The sequence below is a fragment of the Echinops telfairi genome, unplaced genomic scaffold, assembly GCF_000313985.2.
Source record: "Echinops telfairi isolate 266 unplaced genomic scaffold, ASM31398v2 ScPeMD7_5167;HRSCAF=5991, whole genome shotgun sequence".
NCBI classification, from domain to species: domain Eukaryota; kingdom Metazoa; phylum Chordata; class Mammalia; order Afrosoricida; family Tenrecidae; genus Echinops; species Echinops telfairi.
Window position 1 is genome coordinate 1,141,376 of NW_022109066.1, and position 17,026 is coordinate 1,158,401.

A 17,026-nucleotide genomic window follows, 5' to 3' on the forward strand; every position below is an offset into this window, starting at 1 on the left:
ATAGCCTTCTGCACATTGAGTGTTCAAAATTTAATTTCTGATACTTTTTCCTCCAATCGATTTGGATTTCACTATTTATCATCCTTACCTCACACAGGCTTGTATTCTTCTTCCATGTGGCCTTAATTGATGCCTCACTTGGATGGCTGCTTGTTTGAATACAAGCCTTTAAGACCCCAGGGACTTTCTTTTTGAGAGCTTGGCACATCTGCTTTCTTCACTGCACTTTGTTATATAAACAGAACCCATTGCTTCAGTGATCTCTTCATGGGGGCAAGAATCGAGGAAGGCCACATCATAAGAACTAATTGTTCTTGGATTGGAGCTAAAACAAAACGTGAACCCAAAATCCATTCACACATCTGTGGTTTATGCACGTCTCTGATTTACTTTACAGGCCTCATTATCAATCGTCCCCCTGGGTCATAAGGTACTTCTATTGATAGTGTCATTAGTTTGTCCAAGGGTATCGAATTTAACTGACTGTTGAGAAATGGAAGTTATACAAGTATAGATTGGCTCTGAACCGTAATCCGTGAGTTGTTGATTTGTGCTCATTGATCCTTTACACAATTGAGTACTGTTTGCATTGACCATGGGAGTTGATGGGGAAAATTCACAGTAATATTCATTCACAAGGGCAGACGCTTGCCTATCCAGATTAACACATATCATAGTAAATAAAGCAAGGAGGGCATTAAAATAGTAACTATATGATGGTTCTGGGCTACCTTTCTCGGGGCACACACACCACAAGGGATCCTAACCATGGTCCAGAGACCACCAATTCTGCCGCCTTGGGGTGACAGTCCTCTGTGTCTTCTCACTCCAGGAAGCTTCCGTCTTACGTCCAAGGACTACAGTTGTTTGAGATAATGCCCAGTGCATTTAGTGGGGCTTCTACATCGAGCTCTTCTGGTGTGGCCCCTAAAGGATGCTGTGTTCCTAAAAGGACACAACCTAAGGTCACAGTAGTTCACAGCACATGGCCTGAGTCACCAGAGGCTGGATAGAAACTAGGTCAAAAGTGTCTAATCAGGACAGCGGACCGGACGGATTTCCCCCTTGGGTTCTAGATCATTACTGTTGAGCGTTCCTTCTCCAAGTAAAGTTGCTCCTCCCCATTTTCCCACCAACAGACCAACACAGATGCTCCCTTGCCCTGCTCTTGACTCAGTTTTCCAATAAGGTGCCCTTCCGACTCCTGGGGGAGGGGCTGTTGATTTGGTGAGCCCGTACCCCAATATAGTGTGGCAGCAAATGGGTGGGCTCCTCCCTTTCCCTGCTTCTTGAACGAGTGACCCCAGCGGAGGTGAGGGCTCGTCTATCGAGGTGGTTCTTCAGACGGCACATAAAAGGGTGATGTGTGGCAGCTCATGGACGGGAGGCGGTTTGGAAGACCGGCCCCTTAGTTGAATTGGGCATGGCTCTGAACGATGTCAAAGACCGACCTACGGAACAGAGTGCTACATTGCAACACGTGAGGTTATCGGGATTGGCAACCTGCTGCCTGGAGACTAGAAGCTCGGCTCAAAGTCGAGAAGAGCGCTTGCTCTTCTGGCCACAGGGCACACCCTGCTGGTTCTTCGGGTTTTCAGTCCTGTTGTTCCCTCTGCTTACAGTGCCCTTTCCCCGACGACGTTTCCTTTGGGCCTGTTCTTACTTGGCCTTTCGGGCTGAGCTCAGAGATTACCCACTCTGAACTCAACCCTGTCAGCCCTGTGCACAGCAGGTTCTTCATAGAGCTTTCTTAGAAGATAGCGCACTTCTTGGTCGTACATGTGTTTTATTAGCTCTGCTTTTCGGCGTGGATGCCTCCCCATGCTCGACCACGAGGAGTGTGAAGGTCATTGAGATGCCGCCGTCATGGCCTGACCTGTGCAAGTGTGTACGTCGCAGAGTAGCTGTCCAGTGACGGGCAGATGAAGAACGAGGGCGGGTGGGGGTGTGTGTGTGAGTGGGACAGAGGAGGTCACTGCAAGTACTCGCCTGGAGGATCGCTAGGAGTTGCCCTGGAGTCAATGCCGACCCCGTGACCCCAGCTGTGCAGAGCAGAGTTGCTCCGTTTGCAAGCGTGGCAGGCATGTCTCCGAGGCACTCTGGGTGCGTTTGAAAACCGGCAGTCTCTTGGCCAGTCGTCAGCCATTTAACCATTTGCACCACCGCAGAGACTCCAGACATCACCTAAAGAACTGTCGTGGCTGGACGACTGTGAGCTGGTCTTCCGGTCTGCAAACAGCAAGAAAAAGCTTCACAGGCAGGAGAACAGATTAAGTCTGCCAAAAGGAGGGGCGCCCACAGGAAGTAGATGAACAATAGGGGTGAAATGCCCCCGACCCCACCCCCATTTCAGCCGGGCTGGCCGCTGTCCTTCTTGGAGGCTGGAGGATGAAGAAGATGACGTCAGCCAGACCGAGGCTCAGTGAATTATCTGAGGACCTGGTGGGTCCTGCTGCTATCCCCAGAGCCTGCTGGAATCCGGCCGTAGGCCTGGCCAGGTTTCCCTGTCAGCTGCATTTCCAAACCCAGATCTGCAATTTGAACCGAAAGCCCTGCAGGCAGTGATGACTGTGTTGAGAGTAAGCCCGATTGCTCAGAAAACCCAGCAGGGCTCTTGGCTCCAAAACACGCATAAATATAGATAAAGCTTGTGGGTTCCCCTGGGAGTCCCAGAGGCCCTCACAGCCAAAGCCCGCCCCGCCCTGCTCCTCTTCCTGGACACTGAGCCCAGCTGCCTCTGTGAGCCCAGTGTTAGAAGGATGCTGTACAGCAGGGGCCCAACAGCTCACTTTCACGGTACAGTCCTTTGAGCGATCTGTCCACCCCCCTCCTGTCCCCCACCCACACCCTCATAGTGGTTCTATATACCCAGGGCCTCTGAAGCTAGAGAGTTCCCCCATGCTACCCCTCTTGTACGCCCGAGCTCTGGAGACCCGTGAGCTGAGCAGCCCCTGCATGGATGGAGCCAGCCTCTGTGCGAGGCCCAGAACTAGATGCTGCAAAGGAAAGGTGAGGTGAGGGGTGGAAGGGGTAGAGAGAGGAGAGGACACCCAGGGCTCTTTGTCCTTATGGGATTCCTGTTCTAATGGTTTACAAAGCAGAGAGGGGAAAACAGAGAGTGGAAACATGAGACACAGCATGAACCTTAAAGAACTATAAATGGGTGTGAGGATCCATCGCAGGATGTGCGAACAGGTTGCCCAGCCCTGCCAAGCCATTGGTGCCCCTGGCTGAGATTCACCCCGCTGACATGTCCTGTTACCTGCAGTACCCCCACCGCCCCGACACCTCTCTGTTCATGAGGAACGTGGTTGACAACACCATGTCTGAAGATTTACACTGAGAATGTGATTGCTATCGTCCTATAGTTGATGTGTTTGCTATCATATGTTCCACTTGATTTCTGCACCTGACATCCAAGAGGATCTGCCGATATTCGATTTGAGGATATTTGTGGTGCTGGAGACGTTTTACGTGATTTGGATTTACAGAAAATGGATTTGTGGCTGTCCAGTTGAAGTCCATTTTGCACAGTGAGATGGGAAGACCCGAAATCAGATAAAGGCCAAGGAAGGAAGGGGTGTGTAGGGTTCTCAGTATGATGAGTATGACCGAGACAGGCTTTCTCAAAGCTGAGGTTATACAAGAAGGAGGTCAAGAAGTTTGCTTACAAATAGAGATCGTATAGTCCTTGAAAGAGTAGACATGCTGGAAGACGCCGCCATAGCAGGAGACCCAGCTGCAGCCGGACTACCCAGCCGACCTGCCTACGGCACTTCAGGAAGACCTGAGAAAGTGAACCGAACCAAAGGAGGGCGGTTCAAGCAACCAAAGGGCGGGCAGGAGGGGCTGCAGTGTGAATGCTGCATGAGTATTTTATTCTGGTCTGAAAAGATAAAAGAATGTTCATGAAAACTACATGGGGGAGGGAGGAAATGAGGAGCTGATATCAAGGGCTCCAGTAGAAAGACAATGTTTTGAGAATGATGATGGCAACAAATGTACAAATGTGCTTGACACAATGGATAAATGTCTGGATTGTGATAAGAATTTTATGAGCCCCCAATAAAATGATTTAAAAAAAACACTACATGGAATAATTGAAGTCTCTTCAAGTTTGAAAGTAAGCATTGTAGGACAAATAAAAGGAAATTCAATTCACTTTGTACTTGTGGAAACTAATCCCTAAGAATGAACAAGTTTATATTGATTCATGAATAGGCTCATAATAAATGTCTGAACATGAAGATGTTCAGGAAATATTCAGGAAAACGGCCAGTCTCTTAGAGTGCCTCTCTAGGCCTGTCTGGACTGAATGGGGGAGAAGATGGGGTCCAATACCAACTTTTTCTTGGTTGTTTCTGATGAAGGGCAGTTCCCCTTTTTTGCTGTTGCTAGCAGATCTTGCCTTTGTTAATTCGGGTGCCCATGTCTCTGCTAAACTGTGTGCTCTGAACACCACTGTTTACTTGTCTACCACCTGCTATTTACATCTTCCTTAAACTGCTCTTTCCCAGGTCATTTCAAGTGCACTACTTAACACCCAACTTAGAGCAGCGGTTCTCAACCTGTGGGTCGTGACCCCTTTGGGGGTCGAACGACCCTTTCACAAGGGTTGCCCAATTCATAGCAGTAGCAAAATTACAGTTATGAAGTAGCAACAAAAATAATTTTCTGGGTGGGGGTCAGCACCACATGAGGAACCGTATGAAAAGGTCACGCATGAGGAAGGGTGAGAAGCACTGGCTTAGAGGGTCCTCTCTTCTCTCCTGGTCTCTTCAGGAAGCACTTCTTGAACCCTGCGTGTAGGCAAAGCAGCATCCTGGGTAATTGGGGTGGGGGGGCGGGAGTAGATACAAGACACTTATTTTCAATAAATGTCTACTGAGCACAATCTAGTGAACCATTAGAATACGGTTTCATTGTTTTGAGGTATATTGACAATATTTTACACCACTCATTCTAATGTAATTGTAAAATCCCAGTATACTATCAAAGATGAGTGATTTTGTGGTTATCTGCCTCTTTTTAAAAGTAATCACTATTTCTGTTTGCATCTTTAATACAAATAATGAGGAAAATGATATTTTATTTGTAATAAACTGAGTTATTGTGCAGTGACTGTGATATGCTAGAGTTATGTTAAGTGGTTAACTCTGCCTCTTCCTGCACTTTGGGAAATAATCCCCCAAACGAGTATTTAACTTTCCATTGCATATAAAGGAGAGACTCTGGGCGCTAAAATTAGATTCTTTTGAGGCAGACAGAGCTGTTATCCCAACTGACCTAGTATGTTCTGTAATTCAGAAAATGTTCACCAAATTTACTTAGTAATTGACATGTACATTTTATTATTATTATTTACATGTACATTTTATAGGGATGTGTTCCATGCATAGTGAAGAAATAATTTTTTTAGTATGGCAATAAAAATGAAAGAAGAAACTTACATGTGGGCTTTGTTGCTTCCCTGCTAGATGGCCACTTGTTTAACTACAAGCCGTTAAGACCCCAGATGCTATATCTTTTGATAGCTCTGCGCCATCAGCTTTCTTCACTGTATTTGCAATGTATTCATTTTATCTTGTCAAGAAGGTGGGTATCATACAGGGCCACATTATTAGAATAATCCATTCTTGTACTGAGGTAAGATTTAAGTAGAGACCCAAAGTCCATCTGTCTCCATGTTTCATTTACATATATATACATACCTAAACATATATACATATTCATATATGTATATAAATATATATATGCACACACACATATATTGGGTTTTGTTTTTTCCTCCTCCCCCACTATTATGCTTGCCTGTCATTCACCTCTCATAATTCCTCTCAGATACAATTTGATTGATCAAACATGCTCAGAAAAGCTACACCCTCCTAGCAGTCCATTTTAGAATTCTTACTATTCCCCTGGACCTGTCATTGTTGGCTCTCTGCTCACCTCCCCCTCCTCTCCTCCTGTGCCCCCAGAAACCAACGGTCTGGCCACTGTCTCTATAAGACTGCCCACCCAGCTTTTCTTGTACAGATCAACGCCAAAAAACAAAATAATAGTAAAATTAAAGATGTTTAAAAACCAGAGCACACCAACATACAGATAACCACCAGTCTAATGGGGATGGTGATGCAGAGCCGCATTTGTGTTGAAGAGGTGAATTTCCCTAGGTCCACGTTGCTATTCACAGTCTGGGACGGCGAGGTCTCATGCTCCCCCTCCCCCAGTTTACACCTAGACGTTCAGCATGGCCCCTTCAGGTGGGGTGCCAAGTGCTGCCCCTGAGTCAGAAGCCCACACTCGGGGCCCCTGGGGGACTTGGTGGCTTCGCTCCATCACTGGTCTGTTGTCCTCCGCTCCTAGTCTGCTCCATGCGGGTGGGTCAACCTGTCGCTCTTTCTGAACTGTATCTTCAGAGCTGTCCTCTGAAACACTGTCATCTCGGGAGAGGCCGACCCTGCAGTCTCTGGGAACAAGCTGCTCTGCTCAGGCGCATTGCCTCGTGGACTGGCACTCTGGAATGGGGTCAACTCCCACTCTCCCTTTCCGGTGGAGACACAAACAGTATCTTCCTCTTGGGTTGGTTAGTGCCCTGACCCCCCATTGCCTTCGTTTTCTTCCCCTACCCCTCTGTGGGCCTTAAAGGCATATGAGGGGTGGGGTATCCCCCCTTTTGGGACAAAAACCCATCCTCTGGTGATTAAAAACACTTGTTATATGGCCTGTAACCCAGGATGAACATAGATACTATCACTCACTCTGGGAAACACTGTTGTATAAGGAGCTGTGAATTTATTTAGGATAGCAGTAAATCCGTTCCCATAGAATTAACTCTGATTCATACTCACCCAATGCATGTCCAGGTAGAATCTGCTCCATAGGGTTTCAATGGCTTATTTATTTTTGGAAGTAGATTTCCAGACCTTTCTTCCAAGGCACCTCTGAATGGATTCCAACCTTTCTGTTACTCTGCATCACGTGCTATCTGAGAACCACCTGTGCATTTCCTCAAAGCACTTGGTGCCGTGTCTGGCTCACAACAAACGCTAGCTGTGATTATGACCACACGGAGACCCAGGTTAGTCATGGGCATGCTCACCTTGGCAGCAGACTTTCCTAAGCCTCCTGGGCTCCTGGAAGTCAGGAGGGCCTGCAAGTGGGAAAGCCGTTCTTGCACGAGTGCGCAGTGCATACTGCCCTGCTCTCTCACACTGGGGAAAGGTCACTGGCCTTGTAGGCCAAAGACAGCAGGCTCTCGTCTTGTTTACACAAGGCCGGGAGGCGGGCGGGCGGCCTGTGGTTAGGGAGGAAGGACAAGGGCTGTTTGGGATTCCTTGCAGACTCTGGGCTATTGAAGCTGTCAGCCTGATACACAAGCACTGTCAGGCTTGCAGCGCTTGGCATTTTGGCCGTTTCCCCCATGACCATTTACGGTCAATCCCTCCAAAGAATACACCGCGGTGTTGCCCCAAAGAGACGGGGCTGAAGGAGAGGCACCTAGGTTGGGGAGGCAAGGGGTAACTACTAGAAACCTCCTTACATTTAAGCACTACCCAGTGGCTAGGGTTAGGGCTCAGCTGCTCCCCTTTAGATGTGAGCGGCAGAAGCAAGCCAGCTGGGAGAGGGAGACTGGAGGGAGGAATGAATGGCAGGACCCTGGAAGGCCACAAACCATAGCCTCTTCAGGAAAGGCAAAAGAAAGCTGACTCTTACGCATAGTGACCTAGAGGACAGAGTAGATGCGACTGCTCCTCAGTTTCTGAAGTTGTCAGTCTTTACAGGAGCAGGAAGCGTGTCGTTCTCCTGCAGAGCAGCGGTAGGGTCCGAACTGCCGACCCCGTTGTTAACAGTCCGGTGAGTGCTCCACGGCATATATCTGTAGTGAAGTCTTACTGTAGGTGGCTTTGTGGTAGGGGATTCAGTCCCTATCCTCTTTGAATTTTCTACAAAATCCCCTTGACATTTAATCTGAGGCTCTTTTATGCATGCTGCAAGTGGCATACCTGTAACTGAACTGCAGAGAGAGAAGGCATACCAGGAAAGGTGGTTTGACAGCTTCCGCAGTTGGAGCTGGTCGTGACCAGTAGTGAATCTGGCTCCTTCTTTGAATCACCTTGATTTTCCATGGAGCCCCAGTGGTGTGGTGGGTGAGGTACTGGGCTGCTAACCACAAGGTCAGCAGTTCAAACTCACCCATCTGCTCCAAGGGAGAAAGACGAGGCTGTCTGCCCCTTAAAGACTTGCAGTCTCAGAAACCCTACGTGAAGTTGCTATGAGTTGAAACTGACTCTATGGCAGTGCATTGAGTTTTCTGATTCTCTGCTCTGTGTCAGCGTCAGAACGCTCACCTTGCAGGGAGAGATCTGGCTTTGATACACAGTCATTATATGAGCAGCCACTCCTGATGATCAGTGGGCTTGCATGCTGCTGTGATGCCAAACAGGTTGCAGCAGAGCTTCCAGATGAAGATGGCATAGGAAGAAAAGCCTGGCAATCTTCCAAAATCCAGTCTGTGCAAACCCTATCCAATTATGGGATGGCAGCATCTTGTTCTTTTCTGCATGGGGTTACCATGAATCAGGGACAGGCTTGTCACCAGCCAGTATAGCAGGAGACCTGTGATTTCACAGTGTGTAGAATAATACAAGGTTAAGGAGGTTTACAAGTGCTAAAAACTTGGTGGTAGGTACCAATCGTAGTGGCTTCAAAGCCAGTTATGTTTGAATTCCTAGCATGTCAACAAGCTGCCAATAGTGATGCTAAAAGGAGGCAGGGTGGCTGGTTGCTGCGACCACAGGAAAGCAGTCCTCTGGTATAGTCCTAGGCCCGCATGCAGCTGCATTGGGATAATGTCCTTGTTCGTTATGAGAGGACGACCTGAGGTGGGGCAAGAAGGATGGGCAGACATGGTGATGTACAAGGAACATTAATATTATTATGCTACACTCTTGATACGGAAACAGGAGTCTTGTATATACTATTTATTTTTTAATGTTCATAACCCTGAAAGATTACTTTAGTCCTTACTTTAAAGATGAAGTTCAGAGAGGTCAAGAAAGTTGCTCAAGGTTAAGGACTAGCAAGTAGTGGAGTCGGGATTCACGCGTCTCTCCATTAGCTCAGACTGCTTTCGGCAGCTACACTGAGGCTGGTGATTTGTCCAGAGCACTCCTCCTGAGGGAAGGCCAGCCGACAGCCCGGGAATTGTGATGAGGGATATGGAAGAATGCTTCCATCTGGCTGGTGTAACTGGAGAAACTATCTCCGGTCTGAAAGGTGTCTGTTTTCATCAGAACAGCCTGTCCCATGCACTGCGTGGAACGACACTGTCAAAGTCTCATTTTTCTGACTCCTTTTTCTAAAAGCTTGCAGAAATCATGACCCTTCTGTTATGACATCCCTGCTTCTTTGGCTAAAACGCTGATTATGTTACCGCATTCTTGGTTAGTCTCAATTCTGAGGATACACTCGATTCACTTTTGCTAGCTTCAAGGATTTATTACCATTTTAAAAAAACCACTTAGACAGACAACCGAAAAGTGGATGAAGGGAGACGTTGGACAGGGCAAGATATGACAAAATACCCATTTATAAACTATCAAGGGCTCATGCAGGAGCGGGGAGCGGGGAGGGAGGGAAAAAATGAGGACCTGATGTCGGGGGTTTAAGTGGAGAGAAAATGTTTTGAGAAACGATGTACAAATGTGCTTTACACAATTGATGTGTGTATGGATTGGGATAACAGTTGTATGAGCTCCTAATAAAATGTTAAAAAATAATAATAATATAAAAAAAGAAAAAAAACAAAACAAAAAAAACTTCTCCCTATAAATGGAAAAACCAGAAGAAGAAAAAAAAACCACTTAGTGCAAACTAAAAATGCACTTGTTCATCCAAATTTAGGGAGCACTCGCTCACTCTGTCTGACACTGCTTCAAAGCTCAGCATAAGGTGTTCAGTGGCATCTTTTTCCAAAGTGGGGAACCAAGCCCTTCATCGTTTGTTTTCCGTCTGGGAGCTCTACTGAAACCTGTGCACTGTGGGCGCCCCTGTTCAGGCCCAGGAACAATCGTGAGGCTGGCACAGGACTGTGCAGTGCTTCATTCTGTTGGGCAGAGCGTCACTGTGAGTCAGAGCTGACTCGATGGCACCTCCCAACAACACTCACTATCTGCCTGACAATGAGTTCAAGACCAAGAGCAAGAAAAGAATAGTTTGTCTCTTCCCATAAAAAACAGAGACATAAATAAGCAATGGAACATGTGCCAGCACATCCCGATGTTTAAAATGCTATGCATACAGCTACTCTCACTCGATTGGTTTTTCATTCATTAAAAAATAATCTCTTCATACCAAAGGAGATAGACTGTAGAATTTGCCAAAGTGGGGAGGGCAGGGAGGGAGATAAAGCAATAGACAGGATGGTTGACCGGTGTTGACTGGGGTGAAGTAGACAATGCCAAGAATCAAGGCGCGGGGAAAGGAAAACTATTGGGGGTTGGGGGATTGATTAGTAGTTTAAACTGGTGAATACAAAGTTGATCTGAAATGTAAACCCTACCTAATTTACAGTTTTAAAATTATTAGTAATAACAACAGTAACTTCCATGAACAACTGTCCTCTTTGCCATAAGACTAGAAGAACTGGATGGTACCAGCTACCGTTATTGAACATTTTGATAAAAAGGCTCTATTGGACAATACTGAGCAAAAGAGAGGGAATGCAGAATAGAATTCCAAATTCTTCTGGATGAATCCCTAAAACTGTTGTCCTGAGATTGTCTTTAAGCCTTAAACAAAATATATCTTCTGAAATCTTCTTACAACCACACAGTGCTTTATCTTAACCAGTGAAACATGCCTGCCTTATGTTCTTTCAAGAACTATGCATATGATAATAAAGTAACAACATCAACTCAACAGATTAGATAAGACCCCTGGGTGGAGGGAGGCCATGAGTTTGTCGGCAAGAAAGGAACAGAAAGAGGGTGAGAACGACTACACTACTCAAAGAATATAAACAATGTCGAGAAATGGTACGTGTAGAATGGTTGGATTGGTTTTCTATTTTACTGTTCACGTTCTCAACAAGACAAAATTAATTTAGAGTAATCATAATACTAATGAGTACCCATGAATTATAAGGGCCTATGCTGGTGCCATTAGGTGCCATCGAGTTGGTTCCAACTTGTAATGACTCTGCACACGTAACAATGGATGCCCATCTTGGTGTTAAGTTTGAGGCCATTGTTGTTGCCACCATACCCATGCATCTCACTGCGGGTCTTCTTTTTTTCCCTGACCCTCTGCTAAGTTTGATGGCCATCCTACTTCTCCAGTGACTGGCCCCTCCTGATGACAGGCCCAAAGTAAGCAAGACCAAGTCTTGCCATCCTCTCTTCTAAGGAGATTCCGATTGTCCTTCTTCCAAGACAGAATGGCTCGTTCTGCTGGCAGTCGGTCATAGAGTTAACATCCTTTACCAATACCATGACTCCAATGCACCAGCTCTTTAGTTTTCCGTGCTCAGTGTCCAGCTTTTGCATGCATAAGAGGCAACTCGAAAAGACCCTGGCATTGGTCAGACTTAGACCTTAAGGTAACTTGGAATGTCAAGAAGGGTTCCTAGTCTATCGGGGGAGGTAAATTATTTAAAATATATATTATACAAAAGACCATGGGGTAAGGGAGACAGTGGTCAATGTGAGATATGAAAATAATAATAACTTATAATTTATCAAGGAATCATGTGGGTGGTAAGAGGGGAGGCAGGGAAAAAAGAGGAGCTGATATCAAGGGCTGAAATAGAAAGTAAAAGTTTAGAAAATAATGATGTCAACATATGTACAGATATGCTTGATACAATGATGTACGGATTGTGATAAGAGCTGTAAGAGCCCTCAGTAAAAGTATTCAATTAGAAAAAATTACTTGGCCTGGCACATCTTTGGAGCAATTCTACTCTGTCACATGGGTTTGTTCTGAATTGAAAATCATCTCATTAACACCTAATAATAACAAGATTACTTATTCTGAAACAGCGCAACCACTCAACAAATAGCTCTTGTTAGTATCATCATTGTCATAATTGTTGTTGTTGACAAACACTTGGTCAACTGATTTAGCTTTTTTTTTTTTTTTTTGAGACAAGACCATTAAGTGACTCTTCAGATCTGGGTATTACTGTATTTTTACAAAGGGAATCTGTATGTGATGTGATTGGTTTAAGTAGCTCCATTATATAGTGATTTAGAGTAAAGATATGAAAATGCAGCAGAGATGCTCTGTTCCCGAAAATACCCACTAGCTATTGCCCCTGAACTCACAGGCTTGTCTCTAGTCTGGTCTTCTGAGACTCACACTACGGACTTATTTTACTTTTTAAAGTCATTGTCTTGGGAGCTCTTACAGCTCTTATCACAATCCATACATCCATCCATTATGTATATGTTTGTTTGTTTTTTAATCGTTTTACTAGGTCCTCATACAACTCTTATCACAATCCATACGTACATCAATTGTGTAAAGCACATTTGTACATTCATTGCCCTCATCATTCTCAAAACATTTGCTCTCCACTTCAGCCCCCGGCATCAGCTCCTCATATTCCCCCCCCTTCCCCACTTCCCTCTCCCTCAAGAACCTCTGATAATTTTTAAATTATTATTTTGTCATATCTTCCCTCCTGAACCCTTGATAATTGATAAATTATTCTTTTATTATTTATGTTTACACCGACGACTGTCTCCCTTCACCCACTTTTCTGTTGTCTGTCCTCCTGAGAGAGGGTTATATGTCGATCATTATGATCGGTTCCCCCTTTCTCCACCCACCTTCCCCTTGCCCTCCTGGTATCTCCCTGCAGACATGACTCTACTACCCACTATGACGATATCCCCAGACTCGTAGGGCCTAATCCTCAAAACATCTTCTCCCTCCTCTACTGCCTGCACTCAGTTGCCAAATCCTGTAGAGTGGTACTTCATTCAGGGCTCTTGTTAACATGTAGATCTTGACTCATTTGAGGTCTTGGATGGGGGTCTGATGTTCTGCATGGCTAACATGGTCCCAGTTTGATGTTGGCTCCCAAGACCACACTTGGAGTAGTGAGCTATAGATTATAATTCCAAAATCTTTCTTTCAACTCTCTTCTTCCTGTCAGTTCCCCAGTTTAGACCTTGGCCTTAGAGTCCAGGCCAAGGCTTCGGCTTCCTAAGTCATTTCCCTTCCTCTCTCTCCTACAATTACCTGCTAGATCAATCTTGCTAAAACATAATTCCCACACACTGCTCCCCTGTAGCAGTACCTCCTGGGGTTCCTCATTGCCTAACAAACTGGTCATATTTCTCTCATTTTAGTTTGGACAGCCTTCTAACACTCTGTTGCTGTTAGCTGGCATTGAATCCACTTTGAATCATGATCACCTTATGTCCTATAGAACTAAACCTTGCCTGGCCTGTACCATCTTCATGATCACTGGCATATTTAAGCCCATTGTTATGGCCAATGCATCAATCTATCTCATTGTGGGTTTTCCTCATTTTCATTGGCCTTCTATTTTACTAACCATGATGTCATTTTCTAAGATTTGGCCTCGGTCTTTTTCAGTAGAACTCTTTAAAGCCCTATGGGCCAGTTCTACTCTGTCCTGTAGGGTCTCTCTGAGTCAAATCAACTCAGCAGCAGTTTTTAGATGATGACTTCACAAACACTTAATAGATTAAATGGTTTGTTCCATCTACCCGAGTTCTAGGAGGCATTGGTGGTTCAGTGATAGAATTCGTGCCTCCTATGTGGGAGCTACTGGTTCAAATCAAGGCAAATGCACTTCATGTGTAGCCGTCACCCATCTGCCCTTGGGGCCTTGCATATTGCTATGAAGCTGAACCAGAGAGGCCTTGCAATTGATGACTATCATTGTGGATCTCAATGGTTCGAGCTGGCTGTATGTAGGGTCACCATGACGCAGGGTCCAACTCAGTAGCAGCTACACAGTCACCCTAGTTCTACCTGCCTAAATAGCACTGGAGTCCCTGGTGGCGCAAAAGGTTCATATGTTCCACTGCTAACCAAATGGTTGGAAGGTTGAATCTACTAGTGGCACCTCAGAAATATCAGCCAATGGAGACCCTCCAGAGCACAGTTCTATTCAGGCACACATGGGCTCAGAGTTAACTTGCATTAGAAACCAAGTCTGAAACTACGTCTCTGGTATGTTCCATAGCATGGCACCAAGCCTGAGCACCCAGTGAGCACTTAGTAAATACTTTCAGAGGAGCAATGGCCTTTCCTGGCCCTCTTTAGTGTTACTGTCTAAGGAAAGCCAAGGAAGTCTGAGCGTGCTTGTTTCCATCAACAAATAGAAAGCGGGCAAGTTCCTTGTTAACTTCTTTGAAGTATTTATGCCTGAGATGTTTACAGGGGAGCAAGCATCCAAGGAAGAGAACAGAAGCAGATCAAGCCATTGCCTCCCTCCTAGGAAATCAGTACTTCAAAGGCCTTTTCCGAACCTGGAACATCCCAAATCTCTCAACACAGCCCTGTTCCCAAGGTTCTCTGTTTTGTTCTGCTGTTCACTGTGATTGTCCTTGAAATAAATATCAGTGTTCATCTAAGCCAACATCTAGGAAATCAGAAAAAGCAAAACATGCTTCTAAGAACTGTTCTGTTCACAATGTTAGAATTTGTGTACCTTTTTTACCAGAATGAAGCTCAGCACGTAAGGGTACAACTGGATTACAGGAATACATTCTTATTCCCCAAATCTGTTTTGTGGTTTTCTAAGCATTTAATAACTTGTTACTAAAATCATCATCCTCAGGCAGAAGGTCTTAATGACAAACATGGTGGGTGTTTAAAAACAAAACATATAAGGGAGGGAGGAGTGGGGATGGAGGGTAAAAATGAGGAGCTGATGCCACGGGTTTAGGTGGAGAGCAAATGTTTTGAGAATGATGAAGGCAATGAATGTGCAAATGTGCTTTACACAGTTGATGTATGTATGGATTGTGATGAGCGTTATATGAGCCCCTAATAAAACGATTTAAAAAAATTTTTTTTAAACCATAACAAATCTCTCATTTTTTTCCTTTTGGGAAAGAGATGTAACATCATTTTTTAAAGCAACAACTAATAAATTGATTTAAAGCAACAATTAATAAATTGATCAAGAGGATTTGTGGAGAAACATTGGAAACAGGAAAACAACATTCCAGACTCGGGCCATGGCTTCTTGCCTCTGGAAGCTTCCCAGCTCCCGGGTCCAGGCCCAGCAGCTGTCTCCCCCCTGTGCCCCCCCACCCCCACCCCCACGCACCCCCAGTCCACCTACTTCTCTCCACCCCAACAGCACTTACCGCACTGTGTTGTCATTCTCAGCTGGCCAGCCCTGCCCTCTGAGCATGAGATCATTATCTCAAGACTGAGGCAGTAGTGAGAAGCTAAAATAAATGATAGCTGACACAGCACAACCATTTTAAGACTTTTTTTTAAAATTCCGGGTAGCTACACATTCTTATTCCTGGATGATACACACTTAGATGTTTCTCATATCTGGGTGGAGAATATCGCTTGTTGCCTGTGAGCATTGGGCTCTCCTGAGATATGAAGAGACATGGTCTCTGGTTTTCTTGCCTCCTTCGTATAATCCATCAGCTTTCCCCATGGTAGGACCACACAGCAATGCCAGCGCAGTGACCAGTGCGCTAATCTGATATGAGTACGTTCTGGCATGTACACAGGCTGATCTTGACCTCATTGGAAACCAGTTGCCATACATTCTCTTCTACTCATGACAACCCCACGGGGTCAGAAAAGAACTGACTCCTGAGGGTGTGTAGTGGCTGTTTCTTAGAAGTAGATCGTCTGAGGCACCCCTGAGTGGATCTGAACTGCCAACCTTTTGGGTAGCACCTGAGTTAGCATTAACTGTTAGTATCACCCAGGAACTCCATGTAAAATTGTTCCTGCTGGAGAGAGGGAGGGGGGCGGAAAGAAGTGGGGTGCCTGGTGGGGCTTGATCAAGGCAGTGTAGTCAAGAGGAAGTACTGAAATTTGGATGAAGGCTGCACATGATAGTAAGACAAGAGGAAAGTAAAAGGAAATGGAGGAGACTCTCTGATCTCTCTGACCCCCCTCTCTGACCTCACTCTTTGGCTCCCCTCTCTTCCCCCTCTCCCTTGTTCCCTTGCCCTCCTTCCCTTCCCCCTTTCTCCACGTGGACCACCAAGCTGGGCTGAGGTGTGCAATGCTACCATGTAATGTATCTAACTGCATTATTGTATCTCTCATGCTCTCGATTACTTTAATATAATACTTATATATCTCAAAAAAAAGGAAATGGAGGAAAGGACTAGGAGGCAAAGGGCATTTTTAGAGGTCTAAATACAGGCATGTACATATGTAAATATTTTTATATATAATGATAGGGAAATAGATCTGTGTACATATATTTATATGTACATATACAAACCAGGCTATTCACATCTCTGGGTCCAGGGTCAGAAAGAATCTACTAGGGGCTTAATCCATGTGTATTTCCCCTACAGATGAAGCAGATTTTGAATGCAAATCTGTAGCCTCTGTAGTCAACTAGCATAATACAAAAATGGAGTTAATTCTGAGCTAAGGAACTGCAAATATTCAATTGTCCATCCATTGCTGTGATGCTGGAAACAATGCCATCAGTATTTCAAATACCAGTAGAGTAACAGAATTCAGCAGAGCTTCCAGACTAAAACAGACTAGAGGGAAAGACGTGGTAATCTACTTCCAAAAATGAGCCAGTCAAACCCCATGGATCACAAAAGAATATTGTCTGACAAAGGAATGTAAAACTAGATCTATTAGGGATTGGACTGTGTCCCCCTAAGATATGTTTGTAAATCTTACCTCTATGCTTGTGTTTATAATCCCATTTGGGAATGGGTTATCTTTGATAAGTCAATGAGACTAGACTAGTGTAGGGTGTGTCTTAAATCAATCTCTTCTGAGATATCAATGAAATTAAACAAATGTTGTTGTG

The 17,026-nt window shown here is 45.1% G+C and overlaps 1 pseudogene; it reads left to right on the plus strand.

The window, feature by feature from the left end:
* The first annotated feature begins 3,250 nt into the window (after positions 1-3,250).
* LOC115871304 lies at positions 3,251-3,791 on the plus strand (annotated as a pseudogene).
* The last annotated feature ends 13,235 nt before the right edge of the window (positions 3,792-17,026 follow it).